This window comes from Mytilus trossulus, chromosome 9 (genome assembly GCF_036588685.1).
Source record: "Mytilus trossulus isolate FHL-02 chromosome 9, PNRI_Mtr1.1.1.hap1, whole genome shotgun sequence".
Classification (NCBI taxonomy): Eukaryota; Metazoa; Mollusca; class Bivalvia; order Mytilida; family Mytilidae; genus Mytilus; species Mytilus trossulus.
The window spans coordinates 46,343,299-46,367,474 of NC_086381.1; the positions used below are offsets into that span (position 1 = coordinate 46,343,299).

The window sequence follows — 24,176 nt, forward strand, 5'->3', positions numbered from 1 at the left end:
TTTTGAAATAATTTGAATTGTAGGGTGAATAAAAATGTATTTTAATACTACATTGTCATACAGTACAAATTATGAAAATATCTTATCTAAATGTCTCAAAAACGAGCACAGTTTTGTTAGAACTGGTACATTACAATGTGACAATAGCCCAATAAATTTTAATTGGGAAGGATTCTTTGTGTAATATGTAGGTATATACCTTTCTCTTAATGACATAATTTGTTCATTGGTACATGTAAAAAAATAATGATATTCGTCACCAATTGTATTTGAATCGCAGTGGCGGCATATACGATCATCCTTTGGTGTATTTTTCCACCGACCAACCTCAATAGGGATTTTGATATTTGAACATCTAAATTTACTGTATATATAACGATCTGCCACTTTAAGATTCAATAAATATTGTTCTAAACAAAAAATAGTTTTGTATGACGCATAAAACTCCCCTCTTGACGAGTTTGTCATATCAGCGAATATACGCTGTCCAAATTGGTCAACTAATCTTTGTTTTATTTCTTTTTTAATATCTGAACTTTTTATACCACCCTGTGCATTCCAGAAAAAAGAAAATCCTGTATCATCTAGTACTTGTTTTAGAGAAGATATCCATTTAAATGAGTATTGGCCTGAAGTATGCAGGTTATACATTAACTGATACAAAATCCCGGATGACGATGTAATTTTGAAATAAAAAGTATATCCTGCTCGAAATTCCCACTTCCACCTCCCCGTTGGTGAGCAGGGGGCAGAATTATTCTGGCAGACGGAAGGGGTCGGTTAACAATTTGTTGCCGCCAATTTTTACCATTTGAACAAATTGAAACAATTTCATTTATTCGATAGTAATATAAACTGTTAACTATAAACAAGGATTTCTAACTATACAAATCCTTGCTATAACGGTTATTTTTCCATAAAATATTGCTATTAAAAATATTATAACCAAAGAAGAGATATTAAGTCTTGTGTCGATCAGTTCAATATATTTAAGGCATTTATATCAATTGAATGTAAAATCCGTCCGGTCAATTTTTTATTTCTTTTATTATTTTAATATATAGTTTAAATTTTCGTAAAATATATCTATTCATCTCCAATGTTCATAAATTTCAGGGACAGATATGGTAAAAAAAATATAATATTAACACTTGACACAATCAATTTAATATTATTAAGGCATATATATATATATATCGGCGAATGTTAGTTCCGTCCGGTCAACTTTTTTTTGAATAAAAATAACTTTTTTTATCATAAAGTTAACTTTCCATATCATATATTAATTTATTTATCTCGCAAATATCTCAGTTTTATGAAAAAATATTGTTTACAAAAAAAAATATTTACATTTTTTTGTCGCTCAGTTCAATATAATCAACGCGTACATCGTCGAAAGTGAATACCGTCCGGTCAACTTATTTTGCAGATTTCTTTTCTTTTTTACTTTAAAGTTTATATTTTCGTGTAATATATTATTCAATTTCACAGGTTCCTGAGTTTCATGGACAAATATTGTAAAACAAAAGAGATATTAACACTTGTCGTCGACCATTTCAATATATATATAGCGTATATCGGCGAGGGTGAATACCGTCCGGTCAACTTTTTTTTGAGAAAAACACGTTTGTTTGCAATCAAGTTTATATTTTCGTATAATATATTTATAAATCTCACAGATTCCTGAGTTTCATGGACAAATATTGTAAAACAAAAGAGATATCAACATTTGTCGTCGACCAGTTGAATATATATATAGCGTATATTGGCGAGTGTGAATACCGTCCGGTCAACTTTTTTTGCTCAAAAATAATTATTTTCCCTCTTTTTTTTTTATTCTCATAAAATATAGTTTAATATCTATCAGGTTTACAAATATTAAACAAATCTATCGGATAACAAAAAAGTTATGACTATTTATATGTCGTCCGGTCAACCGTCCTGTCACTATCCGGGCAATCATCCTGTCATTAGTGCAACCCAGAAGGCAAGACATTTCAGCATGTGCACTCTTGTTTACCCGTTTTGCATGTTCTAGGAAACAACAGTTAAAAGAGAGAAATCTTGTGACAGTTAAATATTCAACAAAATATGAACTATGAACATAAATGAAACACCATAATAAAAATTTATCTCATCTTTTGATAGTAAATATATTCAACAAAATCTACAATATAAGATCTACAAATAAGTTTTAAACATGGTTGGGATCAGCAATCGACCTCTGAGAGTAGTTATTGCCCTTGCAATATGAAATGATTTGCATTTTTGTCAGTAACTGTGTAAGTTGGATAGAAAAACAATCAGCATAATACAATCTTCAATATAAAAATTAGGAGATGTGGCACGTCCTGGTATTGTCAATGAGATAACCATCCACCAGAGGTCAACTGGAATGTGGATATAAGCATCTAAGGAAACTGTATGGCCTTCAACAATAAGGAAAACTCATTTTTGTATTTGGCTACAAAAGGCCAGACATTTAAACAATTTAGTCAACATGGAAGAATTTGTATATTTCCATTTGGTATGACTCTCATAAAATGTTATTCAGTGTAAGTGATGTAGGTATAAAGATCTGATTTTCGTTTTTGTCATGGTATTTGCATTGTAAATTTATTTTAACATAAGTAATAATTTCTTAATTGTATCTTCAATTTCTTTTAGCCTAATTGACAATACAATCATGTGATCTATTCCCCTCATTTGGCCACTGGTTTCATCAGGGCAATTTTGAATAATGCAAATAATAGAAAATCTGAAAGGAGCAAAAAAGCTTGGAAAAACTACCTATTGCACCAAAATCATCGAACGAATTCCTCAGGAGGTATTGCTTTTAAAGGGGTATTGGCTATGAAATATTAACAAAAAATGGAATATTATTTTGGTTGGTTAAAAAATTATTAATAAAAGTGATTGCTCTTTAATAAAGGGGTATTGGCTATTGGCTATGAGATATATACAAAAAAAAGATTGAATAATATTATGTTTGGTTTAAAATGATTAATAAAAGTGATAATGAAATAATAATTCGCTTTTAGCTGCCACATTTGATTCTATTTTGTCAAAATAAGCAAAGATATATCGCTGATGAATCATTCACTTGCAAGAGAATAATTCGACCCCATTGAATCTGTATTCATGTGACCTGTAATTTAACCAAAGAGCTAAGGATTGTGTATGCAGGAATAAGTCGTGGTTAGCAATTGGAAGGAAACATTCTTATACACGTAAAAACGAAATTTAACTTATGTTTTTAACCTAAAACATGAAAGCAAATAAACCTTGAACAATTCAATTGATCATGCTTATGTTTAACCCGGATATGTGACCTTTGGTAGTCTTTGGAGGTAGTTAATACGATGGCATCTAGACTAAATAAAATTGAGAATGGAATGGAGGAACGTGTTAAAGCGACAGCAACCTGAACATAGAGCAGACAACAGCCGAAGGCCACTAATGGGTCTTCAATGTAGCGAGAAACTCGCGCACCTGCCTGAAGCCGTCCTTCAGCTGGCCCCTAAACAAATAGGCATATGATACTAGTTAAAGTGATAATGGACGTCATACTTAACTCCGAATTAAACACAAGAAATTAGAATTAAAAATCATACCAGACTAACAAAGGCTAGAGGCTCTTGACTTGGACTGGCGCAAAATTGCAGCGTGATTAAACGTGTTTTTTGATATCCCAATCCTCCCCTATAGTACTTCTAGCCAATGTAGAAAAACACATGCACAATGATACGCATAGTAAAACTCCGTTTAAGAGAAGTCCGAGTCCGATGTCAGACTATGAGGCAAAAGATAATTAAAAAAATGACAATACAACAGACTACTAGCAGTTACTGACATATCAGCTCCAGACCTCACTTAAACTGGTTGAGGGATTATGTCTACACGAATGTTTGATAAATATATTCTCGAGTACCTGAATTGTTTACTGGGTTTTTTTCAGACTGAAAGTGGTTGTACTAGTTTTATGTTATTATATAAATCTAATATGAGAATTTGAGTCAAATTGATGGACAAGATTTGTTTCTGCAAGCTTTAAACCAATAGCAACTTAATTTGTTTCTATATTGAAAATAACTATTCAAAGAACTGATTATGGACATTATGGTCCCCATAACAGTCACAGATTTGGTTGATATTATAATGGATCATAATGTATCTACTCTAGCTGAACAGCTAACACGTATCTAATATAGTAATATGTGTATGTCCGTCTGTGACAAGTTACTTTTTATAGTTTTCAACTCACGTTAACCAAACTTGGTATACAGTTGCATCATGGGCTTCAAGGATGTGCCATATCCAAAAGTCAGGTCACTCATAATTATTGTACCATAGAACTTAAGTTGACCAATTTTGTTATGCTGATACAAGTGGGATTGAGGTGTAATACAGTATCATCTACCAAAGTAAGGTCACTCTGACTTTGAAATTGTCCTATGACCCAGTGATAGTAAAACGTTTTCTGATTTTTGTTTGGTGTATAATAACTATTCTTCTGTGTCACTATTAAATAAACTCCCCATAGATATCAGGACTAAAATTTGTCCTATGACCCAGTGATAGTAAAACGTTTTCTGATTTTTGTTTGGTGTATAAAACTATTCTTCTGCGTCACTATTAAATAAACTCCCCATAGATATCAGGACTAAAATTTGTCCTATGACCCAGCGATAGTAAAACGTTTTCTGATTTGTGTTTGGTGTATAATAACTATTCTTCTGTGTCACTATTAAATAAACTCCTCATAGATATCAGGACTAAATTTTGTATACGCCACGTTTCGTCTACAAAAGACTCATCAGTAACACAGGTGCTTGAGGACAGGATCCTGTATGAGCCCCATATAGTCCCTCCCCCTTTTTTTTTTTTTTTTATCATAAATCTCAGATTTTTCGATATATATCACTTATGTGTACCATATATATACTAATATACCATATTTATACTCTAAATATGCATGTTTACTATCAACGTGAATCTCGACTATAGAGCGCAACTCTTGTACACCAGTTTGATTTAAAATTATCAAATACATCCTCCTCAATTTGTTTAAATACAATTTTTGTTCAATACATTTGATTCAAAATTACAATATTGCTCATAACTATACAATTTTAACATTTCTATAACTCTAAAACTCCAGTTTTTAATTCTAGTATTACACTTTCGTATAGACCACTTAAAAATTTAAAAATTTATCCTGTGTGGGTCCATTATGGAACACCTAGCCCAATGTCTCTATAGTCGAGATTCACGTTGATAGTAAACATGCATATTTAGAGTATAAATATGGTATATTAGTATATATATGGTACACATAAGTGATATATATCGAAAAATCCGAGATTTATGATAAAAAAAAAGAAAAGGGGGAGGAGGGACTATATGGGGCTCATACAGGATCCTGTCCTCAAGCACCTGTGATCAGTAACGCTCAAATAAAAAAATGTTAAAAAGGCCAAATAAAGTACGAAGTTGAAGAGCATTCAAGTTGTATGACAAAACTTTGTATGATAAGACATTATTCTGATCTTGATATTGTTTTGTGAATTTTCAGTGAAACAACAATGAGCTTTTGTTATCACTTGGAGTCTCTTGTTGTCTTATATCCTTTACAAAAATCGTTTCCTCTGGATGCTTCAACAAACATCTAAACAAACAAAGCAAGCAAGCTAACAAACCTTTAAACTACACGCATAAGAAAAATAGCTGAATCTACTCTTGTATTCAGATTTTTGACCCTGTTTTAAATTGGAACACATTGGGGTGTACAGTGTCATGAAAAATTACATTGTTCAACCGCATTTTACTATATATAGGTCAACATATTAGGACCAAAGGGTCCAAAATTAACTTTGTACATATTGTAATAAAGTAAAACGTTTTTATTTATTAAACTGAGTAACCCAATTATCAGTGTTTAGGTATGTATTCATGTAAATGCTTTACACAATATATCATGCAAAATTTTCAAAAATTATTCAGGTTATTGGAGTGTTTAAATTTTACTGTCCATTTTCCCTTTAGTGGAATGCTTTATTTTCTGATCAAAATTCTGTTTCATATTTTGTGAAACACCTTGTGTAAGGTTTCATTTTTATAATTTTCCACCCAGCTAGTTACTCAAGTATGTGGTGAGTAGATTTCAAGGTAAAAGATTTTTACCTGTACGTATGATCATGTGATTTACAGGTTAGGATTTAAATTCAAATTAGTTTGATCTTTACATGGACAAAGACTTGCATTATTTCTTGAAAATTTTTGAAGACATGAAAAAGTTTAAAATTTCAAGACAAGTTAAAGGTATTTAATGTAGTAATAATTATTTACTTTAGTGTATTCTGTTCTGGATTTCAAACTTTTATTTCCAGAAAATTCCTTGAAGAAATTAAAGATTTCACAAATTTTTCATACAGAATAAGGTTGGATTGGAAACACAATGATGACTCTTAACCATTTCTTCATGTTGGTTTATTTACTTGAGAAGTAAACCATTTTTGACTTGTTTTAATATACACTAAATGTTTCTTTTCAGTTCTTGGATTCTAGGAACTTTAATATAGTCATCCAAATTGGTATTGGATAGGAAAACCAGACATTATAGCCATTATATAGATTTTCAACAATGCTAGACTCAGAGTTTATATACAGTCACAGAACAAAAGTGAGTTCCAACTAAAATAATGTCCTATCATTTCAACTAAAATCGATATATATTTTTTAAATAAAGAAATTGTACTGTCAGAAGCTATTTAAAATGCCACAAAGGTCAGTAAAAGACATTTAATGAAGCAAGGAGGTTATAAACATAATCTCCTTGAGTATACTAGTATTATGATTAATTGGGACCATGATATCTATTTGGAAAGCTTATTATATCGTCGCTGAGCTTCTAAAATGTTGTATATTACAAATCTTTTCAAAAAAAAAATATCTCACAAACAGGCTTTGAAAATTTTGGCAAAATGCATGCTTCCAAAATGTCGTATGTGAACTTGAACATTTTTGTAAATAGCAGTGAAATAAAAACTTTGACATTTCTGGATTATCCAAGAACTTAAATAATTTTCACAGAAATAGAGAAATGTGCAATTATTTTTTTCCCCAAAGCCATTCTACAACGATTTTCAAGTTTTCATACAACATTTTGGAAGCAAACTTTACAAACAACTGACATTGGCAATTTTGCAATATGTCTTATTTCACACATTTTGATTGGTCTAACTGTTTGCTATTTTGTAGTACCAAAGATTTCCTCCCGCCAAGACCATTGGTGTCAAAAAGTATTTTTAGCCAAAATAGTCATATACAACATTTTAGAAGCCCAGCGACGATATGTAATTTACTTTGGTTTTATGTAGAAAAATAAAGAAAGATGTGGTTTGATTGCAAATGAGACAACTCTCCACAAGAGACCAAAATGACACACAAATTTTACCTATAGGTCGATCCCTGTATTAGTCAATCATTTGGCAAAGTTGTCTGTGTTTATGTAACAAATGTAATTTTTCATTTTTAAAATCTTAAGGACTATGGGTAATCTGAGATCACCTCTAGTTTTTTGTGGGGTTCGTGTTGCTTATTCTATGTTGTGTCATGTGTACTATTATTTGTCTGTTTGTCTTTTTTATTTTTAGCCATGGCGTTGTCAGTTTATTTTAGATTTATGAGTTTGAGTATCTTTATTCCCTCTTTTGTACACCAAAAAAAAAACCAACATTACATCATTGATTAATTTCCATTTTTAAGATTTTTTTATCCAATCATAATAATGTTTTTGTGTATGATTTTTAAAATATTACAGCAAATTGATTACAGAAAAACCATTGCAGCCTAAAAAGGCATCTATATAACTTATGTATGGAAAAGTAAATTTAATTTTGTCTTTCAGAGAATTTACAAGACTATCCACAATCTTCTCATTTTGATGAATTGTTAAACCGCAGAAACTTGAAGAATACCTTCCGAAAATCTAGACTGTATAGTATATACAACAATATAAAAGAATGGGCCAGTTGTGTTCATCTATAAGGTATCTATTGGTTGAATATTACATTATCCATTTCACTTTTCAACACATATTGAAATGAAAAGTACAATATTAATTACCTTGCTTATTAAAAAGGCTTTGAAAGGCATAAACATGTTGAAATTGTGTTGCACAGCCCTATGCTTTGAACTTTGTAAAGAATAATTATAGTATAACTAATCGCCGTATTTGAATATATAAAAATAAGACAACGCGTGACAGAACGACGCATGGATTAAACGAGTGCACAGCACGAGTTTAATCCATAGCGGCATTCGGTCACAAGTTGTCTTATTTTTTATATTTAAATACGGCGATTAGTTATACTTTTTATTACATTGTCAAATTGTTTTTTTTAATTGTTTCTATGTTATCGACATCTTGACAACGCCTATTGTTGTATGACGTCAGAGAGTGAAATAACCACGTTTATTTCACATGTGAAATTATCGGTTTTTATCTAACTCGGAAATCAATGTAATTCATTGCAACCAATGTAATAATAGTGCATATGAACTTAAGATTCCAGGATATGATTTTTGTCTCGCTTGATAGAGTAAATAAGCGAGACATAGGTATGCTGTTTTCCGCGGGGATGGCTTCAGTAATATATTAATTTGTGATAAGGTCTAGCTTATGGGGAACCACTAGTGGTAGGTTATTGATAATTGGTCTGCAGTTATATAAGTATTGGCATATCTCATTTCCATGTAGACTATTTGACCCTGCCCCGTTAGTTATGGTCTATTGACTTTGTAATTTTTGCTTAATTTTTGCTTAGTTTTCATGTATTAGTTTGTGATTAGGTTAGTTTATCGGGAACCACTAGTTGTAGTTTAATAAAAATAGGTATGCAGTTGTATAAGCAATAGCATATCTCATTTCAATGCATGGAGATTATTTCTCCCTGCCCCCTCAGTCATGGTCTATTGTCAGGTTTAGTTTGAGATTATGTTTGTTTGGTATGCAGTTGTATTAGCATTGGCACATCTCATTACCATGGAGATGATTTGACCCCACCCCCTCAAATAGTTTATTGACTTTGAACTTTGTGATATTGAGAAAATCCTGTATAATAAAACATTGCAAAAATGTCTTAATTTACAGTAACAAATAAAATTGTAATACTGTATTAGAATTAAAGTGAAAAATAGTAATGATTCAAGGGGATGAGTATCAAAGAAAACATATGTACTTGATTACTGTCTAAGATTGAAATTTTGTAAAGAACCATGCAGAAATAAAGTTTACTCCCTTTCAAATATTTTTCAGGAACCCTAAAATTGAGCAATGACCATGAAGAGTAAGCAACGTGTACAGTAAGATATCCATCTTTGTAGTTACCAAAGAGTGGGGGTAAGAACCTGGTCTATAATTATACATGGTAAGTTATTTTTTGTTGGTTAAAAATTACGCATATTTACACTATAATTTTTTTCTTAGATTCTCATTAGGAAAAAAGGGGATGCAGGTATACATCAATGAAGCAGCAATCCAACAAAAGTATATTTCCATGTCTCAAATCCCACCCTTAAAAATGAATTGAAAAGTGCTCAAATTTTTAGACCTGCTGATATGAAAACTTGTGCAATGCCTAAATCAAACAATAATTATTTTTCTAAATGGCTTCAAGGTTTAGATATGCTAGTTTATATTTTTTTAAACAAAACTACCAGATGCAACTAAACATTTTTGAAAATCTATTAGATGATCCACCAAGAGAAAAATTCAATCCTGTTATTTTCTTTAAATACTTTATCATTGGTCTTTAACTTTGTTAATTTTTCAATTGCTCTGGTACTTTAATTTATTCAAATTTTTACAAGTGAATGGAAGTTGTTTTGATGAAAATCACCTTTTATTAATGGGAAGTAACTTTGATATCTTATTCTTATGTGTTTTTAAATGAAGCAAAATTTCATTTTTAAAAGAAACTGAATTTCTTCTCTCAGTTGTTCCTATTGGTAATGTTTTTTTATATTCATAATTAATAACTGAAGAGTAAAATTACAGAAATTGGTTATATAACAGAGGAGGTTTAGGGGGGCAGGTGCCCCCCTTTTTCTGGAAAAAATTTGGTTGCTTACATAGGGAATCACTGAAGTTTGGCTGGAGCGGGCCCCTTCCTAGGCATTTAGTAGGCCTCCACTTATGAAAATTTCTGGATTCGCCGCTGTATAACATAACCCTTTGCCTTGCTTTAATACATCAACACATTATTCTTCATTTTCCACAAAATTAAGGCCAGTGATTTTGCTAGCGCTCGTCACTTTCATAATTTACGAAAGGGTTTTGGCATTGACGAAAGTTTTTCAAATCAATTTAAGGCAATGATGTAGGATGCCATAATCTAACCAAACACCACAGCATTGTTACCCTCATCATCACACTAACATGTCAAATGTGTATCCTACTTCATAATATCATTTGATAATGTTAATATTCAAGTTTTAAAAAAAAAAATTTATTAAAAGATTTTACTCATTTCTACTCTGCAGAGACTAATTCACCAGCACTTTGACTGATACACAGAGACTATTTCACCAGCACTTGGACTGATACACAGAGACTTCTGACAAATAAGTACCTGTACTCAATAGAGTTTAATGCACTATTGGAGACCAGGTTTGAGGCATGGAAAGCACTCTTATCATTGATGGTAGTTTTAAGTGCTTTGATCTCTTAGATGAGGTCTCACATAGAAACTTATGTTCCAATGTTTCATATAAATGTTCAGTGCTTTATAACTGTCAGACATATGATTGACTTTGACTGAAGACTTATTATTAGTGTCTGCAGAGTTTAAATGAGTTTGATCAAAACCCAGCTTATATATTCCAAGTCTTGAAAAGATTTGATTTCAATTTCCCATTAATTTAATGTTTTTACTTTTGATAGCAAGGCTGAGGGTTTATGCACTAGAGTCATCTTTTTTGGACAAAGAGGTTGTCACTGTTCCTCAACAAAAATATAAAGGAACAAATTTGTAAATCTAAGCAAGAGACACGCTGAGGAAAGACTTATCTGTTTCTTTGAAGATGAAATGGTTATAAAAAATGTTCGATTATTTTGTGTATTTTAACCAGCTTCCACTCTTTTCTAAAGTATGGAAAAAAAACCCATTAAAAATATTTATCCCTTAAAGGGTAACAGGATTTTTTTTTTAACATTAACGAAAATGAAATAATAAAGTAATATTAATTTGATTTAAGCAGCCACTTAAGTAAATTTTGTAAGATTGAGGTAAAAAACATGGCTGATATATTATTGTTTTCCAAGTAAAAAATTGAACCTCATTTTGGTCTGTATTGCATGCAACATTTAAATTGATCAAAAGTAGTGGATGGTTGCACATATATACAGCATGATCAGATCTTTAAAGGAAAGAAATGTCAAAATTTGATATAAAAAAGAAGCAACCACAAAAATCAGCATCCTTTACTAATTTGGTCCCTATAAAATATTATTTCACAGGCATAACTAAAATTTTTATGCTTTCAGTTTTTACTAGCTTGAGAGAAATTTTCTTTGAAAGTAAAAATCATATATTAAATCCTCCAATCAAGTAGCTGCATTTAAAATTCCGCAAAACATAATGAGGCTAAATTGCGTTCAAATAGTTTCACCAAGGAGTTGTAAAGTTAGACTATAAACTATACAAATCCTTGGTTTCACCCGGGTCCAATAGTTGGAAATATTTGACAAGTCCAATAGTTCAAAGCTTGTAATTAGAAAAGTGAAAATATTGTGTACATGTACTTATTTTATATAGAAAATGATAGCTGAGGTATAAGAATGTATACCTATTGACTGTGTATGAATGGAGTATAGTAAGTTTATTGTTCCTCATGATAAAACTATTGTCCTGAGGCGTAGCCGAGGGCAGTAGTTGTATCTGAGGGGACAATTAACTTAATATTCCCTCATATCCAGTCAATTAGTGTTTTATTATATTGAAAAAGACAACAGACAACAAAAGGCTGTGATAACTCAACTATCGCAATGGCAGTAACCCAACAATAACTTCATAAATATTCTGAAATGCTAAGGCTATGTCTTGCACTGATGTCAACCCTAGATACAATGGGTAAAAATTACTACTCCTGGTATTTTCAAAATCCTCCATTATTGCTGCATCGGAAATCCAGCAAAATATGATGAAGCTTGCAGTCAAATAGTTTCAACAAGGTCCAATAGTTGGAAAATTTTGACTAGTCCAATAGTTAAAAGCTTGTAAGTCAAAATATTGTGTACTTATTTTTATATAGAAAATGATAACTAAGGTAAAAAAAATATTTACATTTCATTTCAGGGGGTAAAGTGACTTCAAAGAATTGAAATAAGGTTGGTTGATCCATTTTATTTTATGTTTTTTATGTGTAATGTTTTATATGTATTTCTATTTCATTTACAGGTTAACCACAGACATTTAATTTATAAAGTTTCTTTTTGTTGCAGATGGAGCTGGGAGGATGTTTCAGTCACAGACCTTGGATGGACTCCGTTGTAGCAGACTAGGGAGGGTAGCGCATAGTTCTCGCAACGCTATACAATAGTAACAAGCTCATTCTACTCTGAGATTGTTAAAGGGCCTGTTTGATGGAAGTGACACCAACGTTCTCCAATTTTATTTTTGTTACAGATGGAGCTGGGAGGATGTTTCAGTCACAGACCTTGGATGGACTCCGTTGTAGCAGACTAGGGAGGGTAGCGCATAGTTCTCGCAACGCTATACAATAGTAACAAACTCATTCTACTCTGAGATTGTTAAAGGGCCTGTTTGATAGAAGTGACGCCAACGTTCTCCAAAACTACTAATTTATAAATTTTCTTTTTTTTACAGATGGGCCAGCGGCAGATTCAGTCATAAACCTTGAATATGGCTGATTAGAGATCTGCTTCAATGGAATTGACAAAAATTTTCTAAAACATATCACTAATCTTTGTTATCTGTTTTCATTACAGCGTTTTTACAGAGAATATAGGTATACTGTATTTTTAATTTTTTTTGGTCCTGTTTGTAAGTTTGTCATAAAGAAGTAGTATGTGGTATTAATGTCAATGGGATATGACACACAGATGAAAAGAAGTTAAATACCTTTAAGTATGGATGAAGAAAGACAGCCTTCCTCATAACCAAAAGAAAGGACAGACAAAAATATACAAAACAATACACAAACTAAAAAATGTACAACACCAACCTAATCAAAGACCAAGATGAACTCAGGTGATCCAGGAAGTCGGCACCAAAAGAAATGACAGACAAAAGTATACAAAACACTAAACTCAAACAACTTAAAATGCACAACATCAAGCCAACCAGAGATGAGGGGATGAACTTAGGTGACCGAGGACAAAAGTACTACTACTGGATAGGTGTCTTACTACCAGTACAGGACAGAAGTTGGTAAGTAATTGATATGTTAACAAATCTACAAATTGATAAAGCTAAGGGTATTTTTTTGTCATTCATTCTTTCTTTAATTTTAAGTGTGACAAGATAAAGATAGCACATAATTTTCAAATATAGTTTTTAAAAAATAGTATTCTTTGTTTGTTATTTTGAAATATCTTCATGTTTGAAATTTTTGAACTTCAATTTAACTTGAAAGAAATATTCTCCAAAATTTATTAAATTGATAGACCTTTTTTCACAAAAAATATTGGTTATTTTAACAATCATGTGAGTCAGGTTGAGATAATGATGACTCAGTCTTACTCCATGAAAACACTGGTATCTTGCATTAGGAGAGGATTTAGCAAGGAGTTACCAAAATTTGTGTAATAAATTTCACTCACAGAGTCCAAAAAACTACTCATTAATTCCAGAGTACTGATAAGGGTGAATCAAATTCCCACGAAAAAAGTCATTATACTGAATTCCTTTTGGCTTCAAAAATAAATAACCTTGAAGTCTGTAAAAAATCCTTATGCCCCTCCATGATGATAAAAAAGTTAAAAATTTCACTGAGTGAAGGGGAGGTAACTCAGATGAAATTAATTTACAAATTTGAAAGAACTACGAGATCCAATTGACCTGTACATTTGTAAAGTAAGACCAATGGACCATATCCCTAGCCAGGGGGGTCAATGAGTCAAAATACCCCCCCCCCCCCTTTGGAAATTCCTGGCTAAGGGCCTTGGGACCATGCTGAGAGAAGTAATTTAGGTATATTATTTTACATTAGTGAAGTTGAGTGTGTACAATGTGTGGTTACACCCAAGTTAAAATTACTTTAATTTTTGAATTAGTTATTTTTATATGAAAAAGTTTCTTTAATATTTGTTATAAATATTCACCGTTAAAATTTCTAATATTTTTGAAGGATAATGATGAGCGTGAAAGTTTTCATATTATTTATTACAACAAATAATTATTTGATCCATGAAAGCCAAGTACCTGTACTCAAAACATGTCTAATTATCTTTTCTTCATGAATGCAGTAAAAGATTTGTCCATAATTTTCAATAGTTAAATTATGCATCTATTAATGTGCAACAACATATAAAGCAAAATATAGAAGTTGGAGATTAACCCAGGGTAAAGCACCTACTTTATATTTGGGGTGTTAATTTAATATTAAAAGTTATCAATACAGAGATGATGATAGTTGTAATAACTTGAGATGAGGTTCAATATCCTGGTAATGATTATTTTCTCTGTATTTTTACCACTACAAACTGTCATTTGATCCAACATCTAAATTTTTTTTTAACATTGTCTTAAAGGTTTATCAGTACTTTTTTGTGGTGAAAAAAAAGTAAACTCACCAAAAAAAAAACTGAACGCTGAGGGAAAGTCAAAACAGGAAGTCCCTAATCAAATGGCAAAATCAAAAGATAATGGGTTTTAAAGTAAATGCATTTTTTTTTGTCCTCGTTTAAAAAAAAGAATGTCATTTAAATTAAAATTTCAGATTTATAAAGAAATAACTTTCCTAAGACATTTAAATTAAAATTTACGATTTATAGTAAAATAATAATTTTCTTAAAACTTTTACATTTTCAATGCATTGTAGTAATGTCAGATTATAGAATTACATAGTACTTGAAATTGATTTAAACTCACAGTCTAGTACATGCAAAGTTCAGAAGCAAAACATTTTTATCTTCAGAGTTTTGGCGTAGACTTAACAAATATCAAATGATCATTTCAGAAATACATTATGCTGGGAGCGCTGCGTGTCTTTACTAACATATAACAAAGTTGCTTATTGGTGTTTTAGGAGTATGGTTGGTTATGTCTTCTGTTTGTTTCAGTTGTTCTTTGGATTGTTCTTTGGTTTTGAGGTATTTAGGATGGTGTGTTTACCATTCAACGGAATCTATATATGTAATTCTGAAATGAAAAATATCTGATATTTCTAGTCATAAAAAAAATAATTTAATGTTTGAGAATAAAGCTGATTGAACTTTGCATCTGTACAATTTTCATACTTTCTTTAATTTCTGATTTTCAAAATTTAGATAAAATGAATATCTTCAATCAAAATCTAAATTATATTTGACATACTATGATGTATTGGAAATGGAAAACTAGAATAACATATTCTCGTAAATTAATGGAAAATGATCCCAAAAGTTTTTTTTAAATAAACTTAATCTTCTTCAAAAAAAATTCTGGTTATCTTCATCTTTAACTTTAAAGCACTGATTGCTATCAAGATAATAAAGAAGTAAAAGTACATTTTTATAACAGCCAAGCCATAACGAAAATTTCGGCCATACAAAAAAGAATTTGGAAGTTTAATAAACACTTATTATAGAGCTATAAACATAATCGCAGGGGTAGTTAATTCTGATAAAAAGGAAAGCTTGGACAAGTCCCAATATTTTGTGAACAATAATAAATTTCTATGATATATAAGTTTACTGAATTACTGATAATTTCCTTTCTCAGCTTAGTAGAAAGATATGGAAAGTATCTCTAGAAACTAAGGCTGCACTTGCCATTGTCAATGTAAATTTCAAAGTCATCATAAGCAAAACAGCAATAAACAGATTATCATGGGTCATCTCAACTTGATAGTTTTTCTCACTTTTGCGGTACCAGCTCAAGGGAGATAATCAATCCTGTGAGATGACCAACAAAATTTATGATGATTTCCAATATCCTAAAAATCTTTATTTTGAGTTATCTGAAAGTATCATCATCTCAAAGTGAAGAGTCATTTCCTATATCTTACAGTAGTTAATTCCCTTTGCTTCAAGCTTCTCAACCTTGGGTTAATTTTCATCTCTCACCTTCAACACTTAGTTTTCATCCACAGATTCCAGATATTTAGTGATAACTTCATTATTATGAGACCATAATTGACAACTTGTATCAATGTTTTAATTTTACTTGTTAGTCCCGTTTAACAATTGCTCATCGTAATTTGTAAAATTAAATTGTCTTGAGTTTAAGCATTTCTTTGTCCAGACCAAGAGTAATAGTGAGAGATTTACTCTCTAACTGGGATCCAACTTGCCTCATTAGTTCAAAAGAGTTTTCCATTAGTCCATAATTGTTGAAATCTATACTTTATTGTAGTTTTAACATGGGTTACGGCATTATATATGTGATTATTTTTGCCTAAGTGACAGCATACAATCATTTCTGTTAACCAAGCAGTTTTAGATTTATATAAGACCCTGTTTCAGACTTTGGGTATTTAATCACTAAAAAAGTTAAAGATAACCAGACCTTTTTTAGATTTAACTGGTAATCTGTTTTCTTTCCCAATAGCGAAAAAGAGCTGATTCCTGTCTGTAATTTGGTTGCTTCTGGTTCTTATCCATTTAAGGAACCACAGGGGCAGATCCAGCCATTAAAAAAGGGAGGGGTCCAACTATAAATCCCAATTCAAATGCATTTAAGGAACCATTGATTCCAGATAGTGCAGTTACCTTGCCTCAGTCCATTATTGTCAAGATATCAGTGATTTTCTTTTTTTCTGACAAAAGCCATTGGAAGTAATCTTACATAAAACAAATTTTGATACAATGTATAACCTATCAAAATTGCTCTCATAAATAATCTGGGAACAAAATTTTTTTTACTTTTTCAATTGTAAATTTTGCTACTATTTTTCTTTCAAGTATAAGTAAAGTAAAAAGTAAAAATATATTTTATAGAAGTATTACGTGCCATTTGAGTTTTGAAATTAATTTGAATTATAAAGTATTGAAATAAAGTGTCATTATAAAGAATCAGTATTTATATATCCTCTCTTAATATTTCTTTTTAATTTTTTTTTTATTAAATCTTAAGATTTCATGCTAGATACATGTAATATAATTTTTCATCACATTATTTTTGTTCATTTCAGCTTTTTTTCTTGTACCACTGAAACTTCACAGAATAATTGTGTACATTTTGAAGTTGTGTACCTGCTTATATGGAATTGTTTGAGGAACTTCCCCCCATTTTTCTGTTAATTCTGATCTTGAAAATTGTTTTCCAAAATTTTCAAAGATGGTACTAATTTTGTGTAATCATTAACTGCTGCAGTTTTCAATCTCAATATTTGTAACTTCACACAATAATTGTACAAATATTTAGCAACTTAATTTTTTTCCTGACTTGGGAACTAAGTAATTTTTCCTCAAAGGTAAAAAAAAACCCATATCTTGGAATTCACAGAGAGTTTGCAAATCTATGAAGGCTTTTACAAATTTTGGGACTAAATATGACTACTATGTACATGAGTAGTAAACCTTAAAATTGAGATGTTTTTTTATTAAACTATTCTTCAAAATATTAAAAAAATGTTGATTTAATGTGTTTATTATACTTTTACTACACTGTAATTTTTTTTTCTACATTTGTTTAAATATTACTACACTGTACTTTTTTTCTTACATTTGTATAAATATTACTACACTGTACTTTTTTTCTTACATTTGTATAAATATTACTACACTGTACTTTTTTTCTTACATTTGTATAAATATTACTATACTGGTTTTTTTTCTTACAAAAAGTCATCTGTATAAATATTTTCATATCAGATGTCTGATAACTTATATAAAATCTTTTATCTAGAGCTCTGTAAATAAAAAAAAATGTAAACATAGTTCTAGAATATACTTTTAATGAGTGGAAGAAATTGTGGTGTACAGAATACATTTTTTAAATTATCAAAATACCCCTTTACCTGTTCAAAATCATGTCTGGTGTAATTTTTACAGTACTTTTTAAATGAATTAATAAATTATTAGTATTTTAAATTGAGAATTTCTTCAGTTTCCATGATTGTAAAAATAATGTGAGATGCTTTGGAACATTCTGATGACTAATATTGATGTACAATGGAAAGGACGTTTCAATACTTAGATAAAATGAATTCAGTGGACTGATTAGCATAAAAAAAGTATGATGGAAAACCTTTGAAGGCAGTCTGGATAGCAGCTCTCAGGAAGATGGTCAAATAAATCTTCAACCAAGTCTGAGGCTTTACCAAGAAATTAAGAAGGTAAGTTTATTTAAGCCAAATATTTGTATACATTTTCTAGTAACATTTGACAAGAAGTGCATATTAAGACAACACGCCAGCTCTGATCTTCTGCATTGATGTAGTAATTTTAACAAGTTTTATAATTTGAATTGCCATTTTCTTGAACAAGATTTTCTATCAATATTTAAAATTTCTAGGGAAGACAAGAACAATTAACAGCAAGATTTGTTCATTCAATGGATAATTAACTGTTTAATTTGCACATCACTTTTGTGAAGTTAAATTCCAAACAAAAAACTATGACTTGTTTTAATTTTTTTATGTCAAGTTATCTGCTTTATTCATAGAGAACAATGACATTTTGTATTTATCTGGGTTACTAACAATTATTGATTTAATTAGCAATGTTGCTAATCATCAGCTTTTTTCAATTTCCACTGCTAGGCGAGACATCTCTGTCAACAGTTTATCTTACAAGGTTGTGTTGATAGTACTTATAATTTTGTACATTTTGTAAGAAATCATCAATTCTTTTTAATTCTTTTTAGGTTCTTCTGTGATATGTTTTCATGGTGTGGGAATAAGACTTGGTGGTCTAATACAACTAATACAAAGGTAGGTACCAGTATAATGTTATTCCTGTTTTGAAAAAAAAAGTATTATAAAATTTAAATGTGCTCTAAGCGTGAAGGTTTGTAGGAGTTTGGTAAGAATCTTTTCTTTCTTTAATTGCCTTTAAAGGAGTAAATTTTATTATCTGATAGTTTGTTGGGATGCTGGTTTGCTGTTCTCAACTTCTATTACATAGTTATAGACTTTTATTTAATTTTTCATTGGACATTTTGCAACCAACACTCAAATGAATCATCATTCAAAATATAGAATGTATATCTTTATTTACCAAAGTCATAACAACTATAGGCATACAACATATAAACTACAAAAGTATACATAGATGCTGAATGAACATACAGTATACCAAAAATTATCCTTTTGAGGGAAAACGGTACTATTTATTTTGCCATAGGCGACAATACTAACATTTTCCAAATTTACCAGTTTTTATAATAAAAACCTGGATAAAACAGTTATGTGTGGTGTTAGAACTTTATTACTGTATTCTAAAAATTGAAGCCAAATAGTATCATGACCAATTTCCAACGGAGCTGGTTTATGTTATCCATGCCCACCGTCATTTTGCACCAAATTTATTAAATTTTGGAAGCCTTTTCGAATAGTTCTCTAGAAAATATTTCAATAGGTTTTAAAATTTATATTTTAAATTTACACACTGCAGTTATTCATAGATAAATAAAAAAATTAATTGTACCCTTACATCCAATCACAGCGCTCCTAATTTGACTTCCTTCACCTGTCTTGGGTACACAAAAGGCCAACCTAATGCGGGGAAAATTAAATACTACCGTTTTCCCTTAAACAATCTTGAATGACTTAATTATGTTATTTTTCAGGTTAGCATCACAGCTTGTCTGTAAGGATTGAAGCTGGGAGTGGGCATTGGAGCTGACTTTTATGGTAAGAACCAATACAAATATAAGAAAGTGTAAAATAAGAAATATGTTAGACATATATCATTGACTTGTTTTTCATCCTTTTCTGCTAATATTAAATATTTCAGCAAATCACTGTAAGGGGCTCACAGGTCTAAATCAACTTTTATTTCTAATATAGGATTTTGCAATTGTTTTCTATGATTAAACTTTATCTTGTACCTTATGTTAATATAAAATAAAAATAGGAGGTCACTATTCATTTAAACTCACAATCTGCCTCTATAAGAAGCATACATTTTTGTTAATGTCCTTATTTTCTGTTGAACTAATAGGATAAATATTGGTAATATCGAAATAAAAAAAGAACTAAATTACAGACATTGCTTAAATTTTACAATTACTTACTTTATGTACAGCTTGTTTGAAAAAAAAATGATAAAACATATAGGTCTCTGTTGAGTTAAAAGAGCTATTTCAATTTAAACATTTAAAAAAAATGACATTTTTGCACCAAAGGGAGATAATTTGGAGCTTTTTCCATTTTTAAAGTCATCTGTGGCCAAAGAAAATCGATTTGTTTGGGTGGTTTTTTTACCAAATTATAAAGTAATAACTAAAAGTGTAATAAATAAAAAAAATAATGAAAAAACAAATGTTTAATTTTTTGCTGAATATTTTATACCTGCAAGGTCTCCTTAAATAAAGTAAGAGAAATGTTTAATGAATCATGATTTTAATGACCAGTTATTTATTATAAAATAATTTTGCATTTGATATTGTTTCAATTTTAACCATAACGTTTAATTCTGTTTTTTCTTTTTTAGGTAACTGTGGCTGCAAAAAAGGGCTATGAGATTTTACTGTAACAGTAGAGAATGTCATTCAGACTATTATTGTGTATGTTTGAGAAAATGTTTATAATTTTTACCATATAAAGAAAAATAATATGTACAGGTTCTCCATTTTCAACAAGATTGGAAGTAGTTGGTTAATAGGTCTTTGCAATTTAAAAAAAATCTATTTTTTGTTCATACTCATATCTAGGCAAAACACTTCCAGTAGTTTAAGAATGGAGAATCTAAAAAAAAAAAAGAAAAAGAAAAAAAATGTTCAATTATTGAAAGGTTTTTGTTCAGCCTTTGGCTTTAGTCGAAAAAGAGAGAGACATAAGGATCCTACATTCTGTTATTTGCTTGGTCTGACAGCCTCCACATATGAGGGGGAATAGGAGGGGTCCTGATCCTGAAATCCAGGGCTTAAAAACACGAAATCTTGAGATCCCGAAATTGGAAAAAAAAAATTTCCCAGATCCCGAAAAGGTCAATCCTGAAATCCCAAGCTTAAAAAGACCAGATCCTGGAGTCCCGATAAAGATCCTATCCCCCCCTCACATATATTCAGTAATTTACTTGCATAAGCTGAACTTAGTTTTTGGTCAAGGTAGTTTTTAATGAAGCTGAAGTCAAATCAACCTGAAACTTAGTACACTTGTTGCTTATAATATGACCTTTCTAATTTTAAAGCCAAATTAGACGTTTGACCCCAATTTCACTGTCTACTGAACATAGGAAATGAAAGTGGGGGTTTCAGGTTAATTTTTTTTAGTCAAGGTAGTTTTTGATGAAATTGAAGTCCAATCAACTTGAAACTTAGTACACATGTTCCCTATAGTATAATCTTTCTAATTTTAATGCCAAATTAGATTTTGACCCAATTTCATGGTTCATGGAACATAGAGAATGATAGCGCAGGTGGGGCATTTGTGTACTTTGGACCCATTCTTGTTCTGGTCTGATTTGAACAGTCCCTCTCTCCCCTGGACAACCAATTGTTTATTGCTTAAATTATTCATATGAATTTACATTAAAAGTTTAAAAAAAAATTATAGTAGTTAATACTCTATGCAGAGTGTGTGATATATTTTTCTGGTTCGTCAGGTCTTTTAAGGCATTCTTTTTCAATTTTCAGATCCCACAAAAATATAAGCTAAAGGAACCTGCAAAATAAGATTTTTCTTTGTTTAATTTGTAATGATATGTTTAAGAGGAAAATGTTTGTATTTGCCCATCTTTGTCTTCCATCCAAAACTACAATTACATATAGTAATCTGTTCAGTGGATCCAGGGATCATGTATGCAGAGTAGGGTTTCGATAAAACACAGAGTTAAATGTTTTATAAGAACAAGACTTTATGGATTGCTACAGTGATTTAATAAGAACTTTTAGGAATTTTGGTCCTCAATGCTCTTCAACTTCGTACTTTATTTGGCCTTTCTAACTTTTTGGGAAATCGAGCGTCACTGATGTCACCGTTGTAGACGAAACGCACGTCTGGTGTATATGCTAAATTTGGTCCTGGTATCTGTGATGAGTTTATTTAATAAGATATATTTTGGTTCCTATGGCACCTTTATCAGGATTGAAACTACAAGATAGTACAAAATCCTGTAGTGATAATTTATATTTCACAATGTCACCATCAGGATACATTATGAATAGGGTGTGAAGGTAGATGTGAAAATTAACTGGATCAAGAATGTTAAATAAAATATGTTTTTGTAAATTTGGACGACATTTGACTTGCAATTATGTACTATTTTCTACACTGGATGTAGTACAGACTTGCTTAACGTACCATTTCAACACTGAAAGAAGTATGTTTGTCTGAGCGAAGCCAATTGGAAGCATGTACCTCTTAGTGAAGCTATTGGGAGTACATACCCTCTGTCTTGTTGCGAAGCTGATTGGAAGCAGTACATATACACCTCTGTCTGCTTAACCTAATTAGAAGCAGTACCCTTGGCAGAGTGGTCCCAATTAGAGGCAGTAACTCTGAGCGAAGCCAATTGGAAGCATGTACCTCTGCAAAATTTGATCAAATACTATTCAACAAATTTTATTTAACATTCTTTTAAAGTTTACTTTCATATCTTCTTTTATTTTTTTATTTATTATTATTCCCCCTGTTGACATTAATTATTAAGTGCAAATTATCACTTCACCATTTTGTACTCTTTTGTCACTAAGTTTTTATTCTGATCAAAGTGCTGTAGAAATTAAAACATGCCAATAAAGTTTAATTACTCCAACAGTCCCTGAAGTATTATTATAAGAATTATCATAAATGAATCTTTTATAGACCATTGAAATAAAAATAAATATTATGCATTTTGCTGGTTATTTATTTCACTTTTTGTCAAGCCTTCGAATGTAGTTGAAAAAGCAAGAAATAGCAATTCTTCATCCTTTTGGCTGCTGCGGCGGTCATAAATATTCACTCTGTAGTTTAAGTTTTTTGAAATTTTAATTATTATTCTTAAACTATCCTGGATTTTTACAAAACTTGGACAGAAGCTTGTTTATGATCATAAGATAATATCTAGAAGTAAATTTTGTAATTTAAAAAAAAATCAATTTTTACTTATAACTGGACTTTCTGCCAGGAAACAATATATTCACTCTTTGGTTAAAGTTTTTCAATTTTTTTAATAGCTTTCTTAAACTATCCTGGGTTTGTACCAAACTTGGACTGAACCTTGTTTATGATCAAGAGATAATAATACGTATCTAGAAGGAAAATGTGTACCTGTTTATCTGTATTTTACTTATAAATGGACTTCGTTTTATTTCCAGTTAATATTATTTACAGTCTGCAAACATTTATCGAACTCAAAAGATCCAGAACTTTTCCCAAAGGGGGGAGGGACTCTCTAGTCATGCTTCAATGATTCCCTATATAATCAACCAATTTTTTCACGGGAAAAGGGGAGGGGCTGGATTCCCCTTAGGTAGATTTCTACCAAACTTGGACAGAAGTTTCTTACAATCAAAAGATAGTATGGAGAAGGAATATTTTATTGATATTTTCCCTCTTTTTTGTTGAGCCTGAGATTATCAGTTGGCTAGACAGAACCTTTACAAACTTCATTTTAGCAAATTGTAATATATTTTTCACCTTTGTCATGTTTAGCTGAGTTCATAAAAAAGGATATTTTTTTTAAGAATATTTTACAAGGAGCATAGTTGAAGAATATCTTGATGAAAGTACGCCAGTTTTTATTTGTGGAAACAGCCTGGTAAAAACATTCCCTTTAACAGAGAAACTGGCAACTCTTGTCAATTAAGATTGATGTTAAACACACCTACCATGTCAGGGGCAGATCCAGGCATTTTATA

The 24,176-nt window shown here is 30.7% G+C and overlaps 2 long non-coding RNA genes across 4 annotated transcripts; both read left to right on the forward strand.

Annotated features, from left to right (window-relative positions):
• Positions 1-6,217: 6,217 nt before the first annotated feature.
• LOC134683009 (uncharacterized) lies at positions 6,218-17,633 on the forward strand. Of its 3 annotated transcripts, XR_010100939.1 has the most exons (6): positions 6,218-6,321; positions 6,554-6,682; positions 7,910-8,050; positions 9,320-9,431; positions 13,013-13,454; positions 17,359-17,633. It is a non-coding gene; the product is annotated as an uncharacterized LOC134683009 (long non-coding RNA). The 3 variants fall into 3 exon arrangements; XR_010100938.1 differs by lacking the exon at positions 17,359-17,633 and having other exon boundaries at positions 13,013-13,795; XR_010100940.1 differs by lacking the exons at positions 13,013-13,454; positions 17,359-17,633 and adding an exon at positions 12,360-12,941.
• A 754-nt stretch (positions 17,634-18,387) lies between these two features.
• On the forward strand, positions 18,388-21,277 carry LOC134683011 (uncharacterized). The gene is made up of 4 exons (XR_010100942.1): positions 18,388-18,504; positions 19,035-19,101; positions 19,959-20,022; positions 20,825-21,277. It is a non-coding gene; the product is annotated as an uncharacterized LOC134683011 (long non-coding RNA).
• The last annotated feature ends 2,899 nt before the right edge of the window (positions 21,278-24,176 follow it).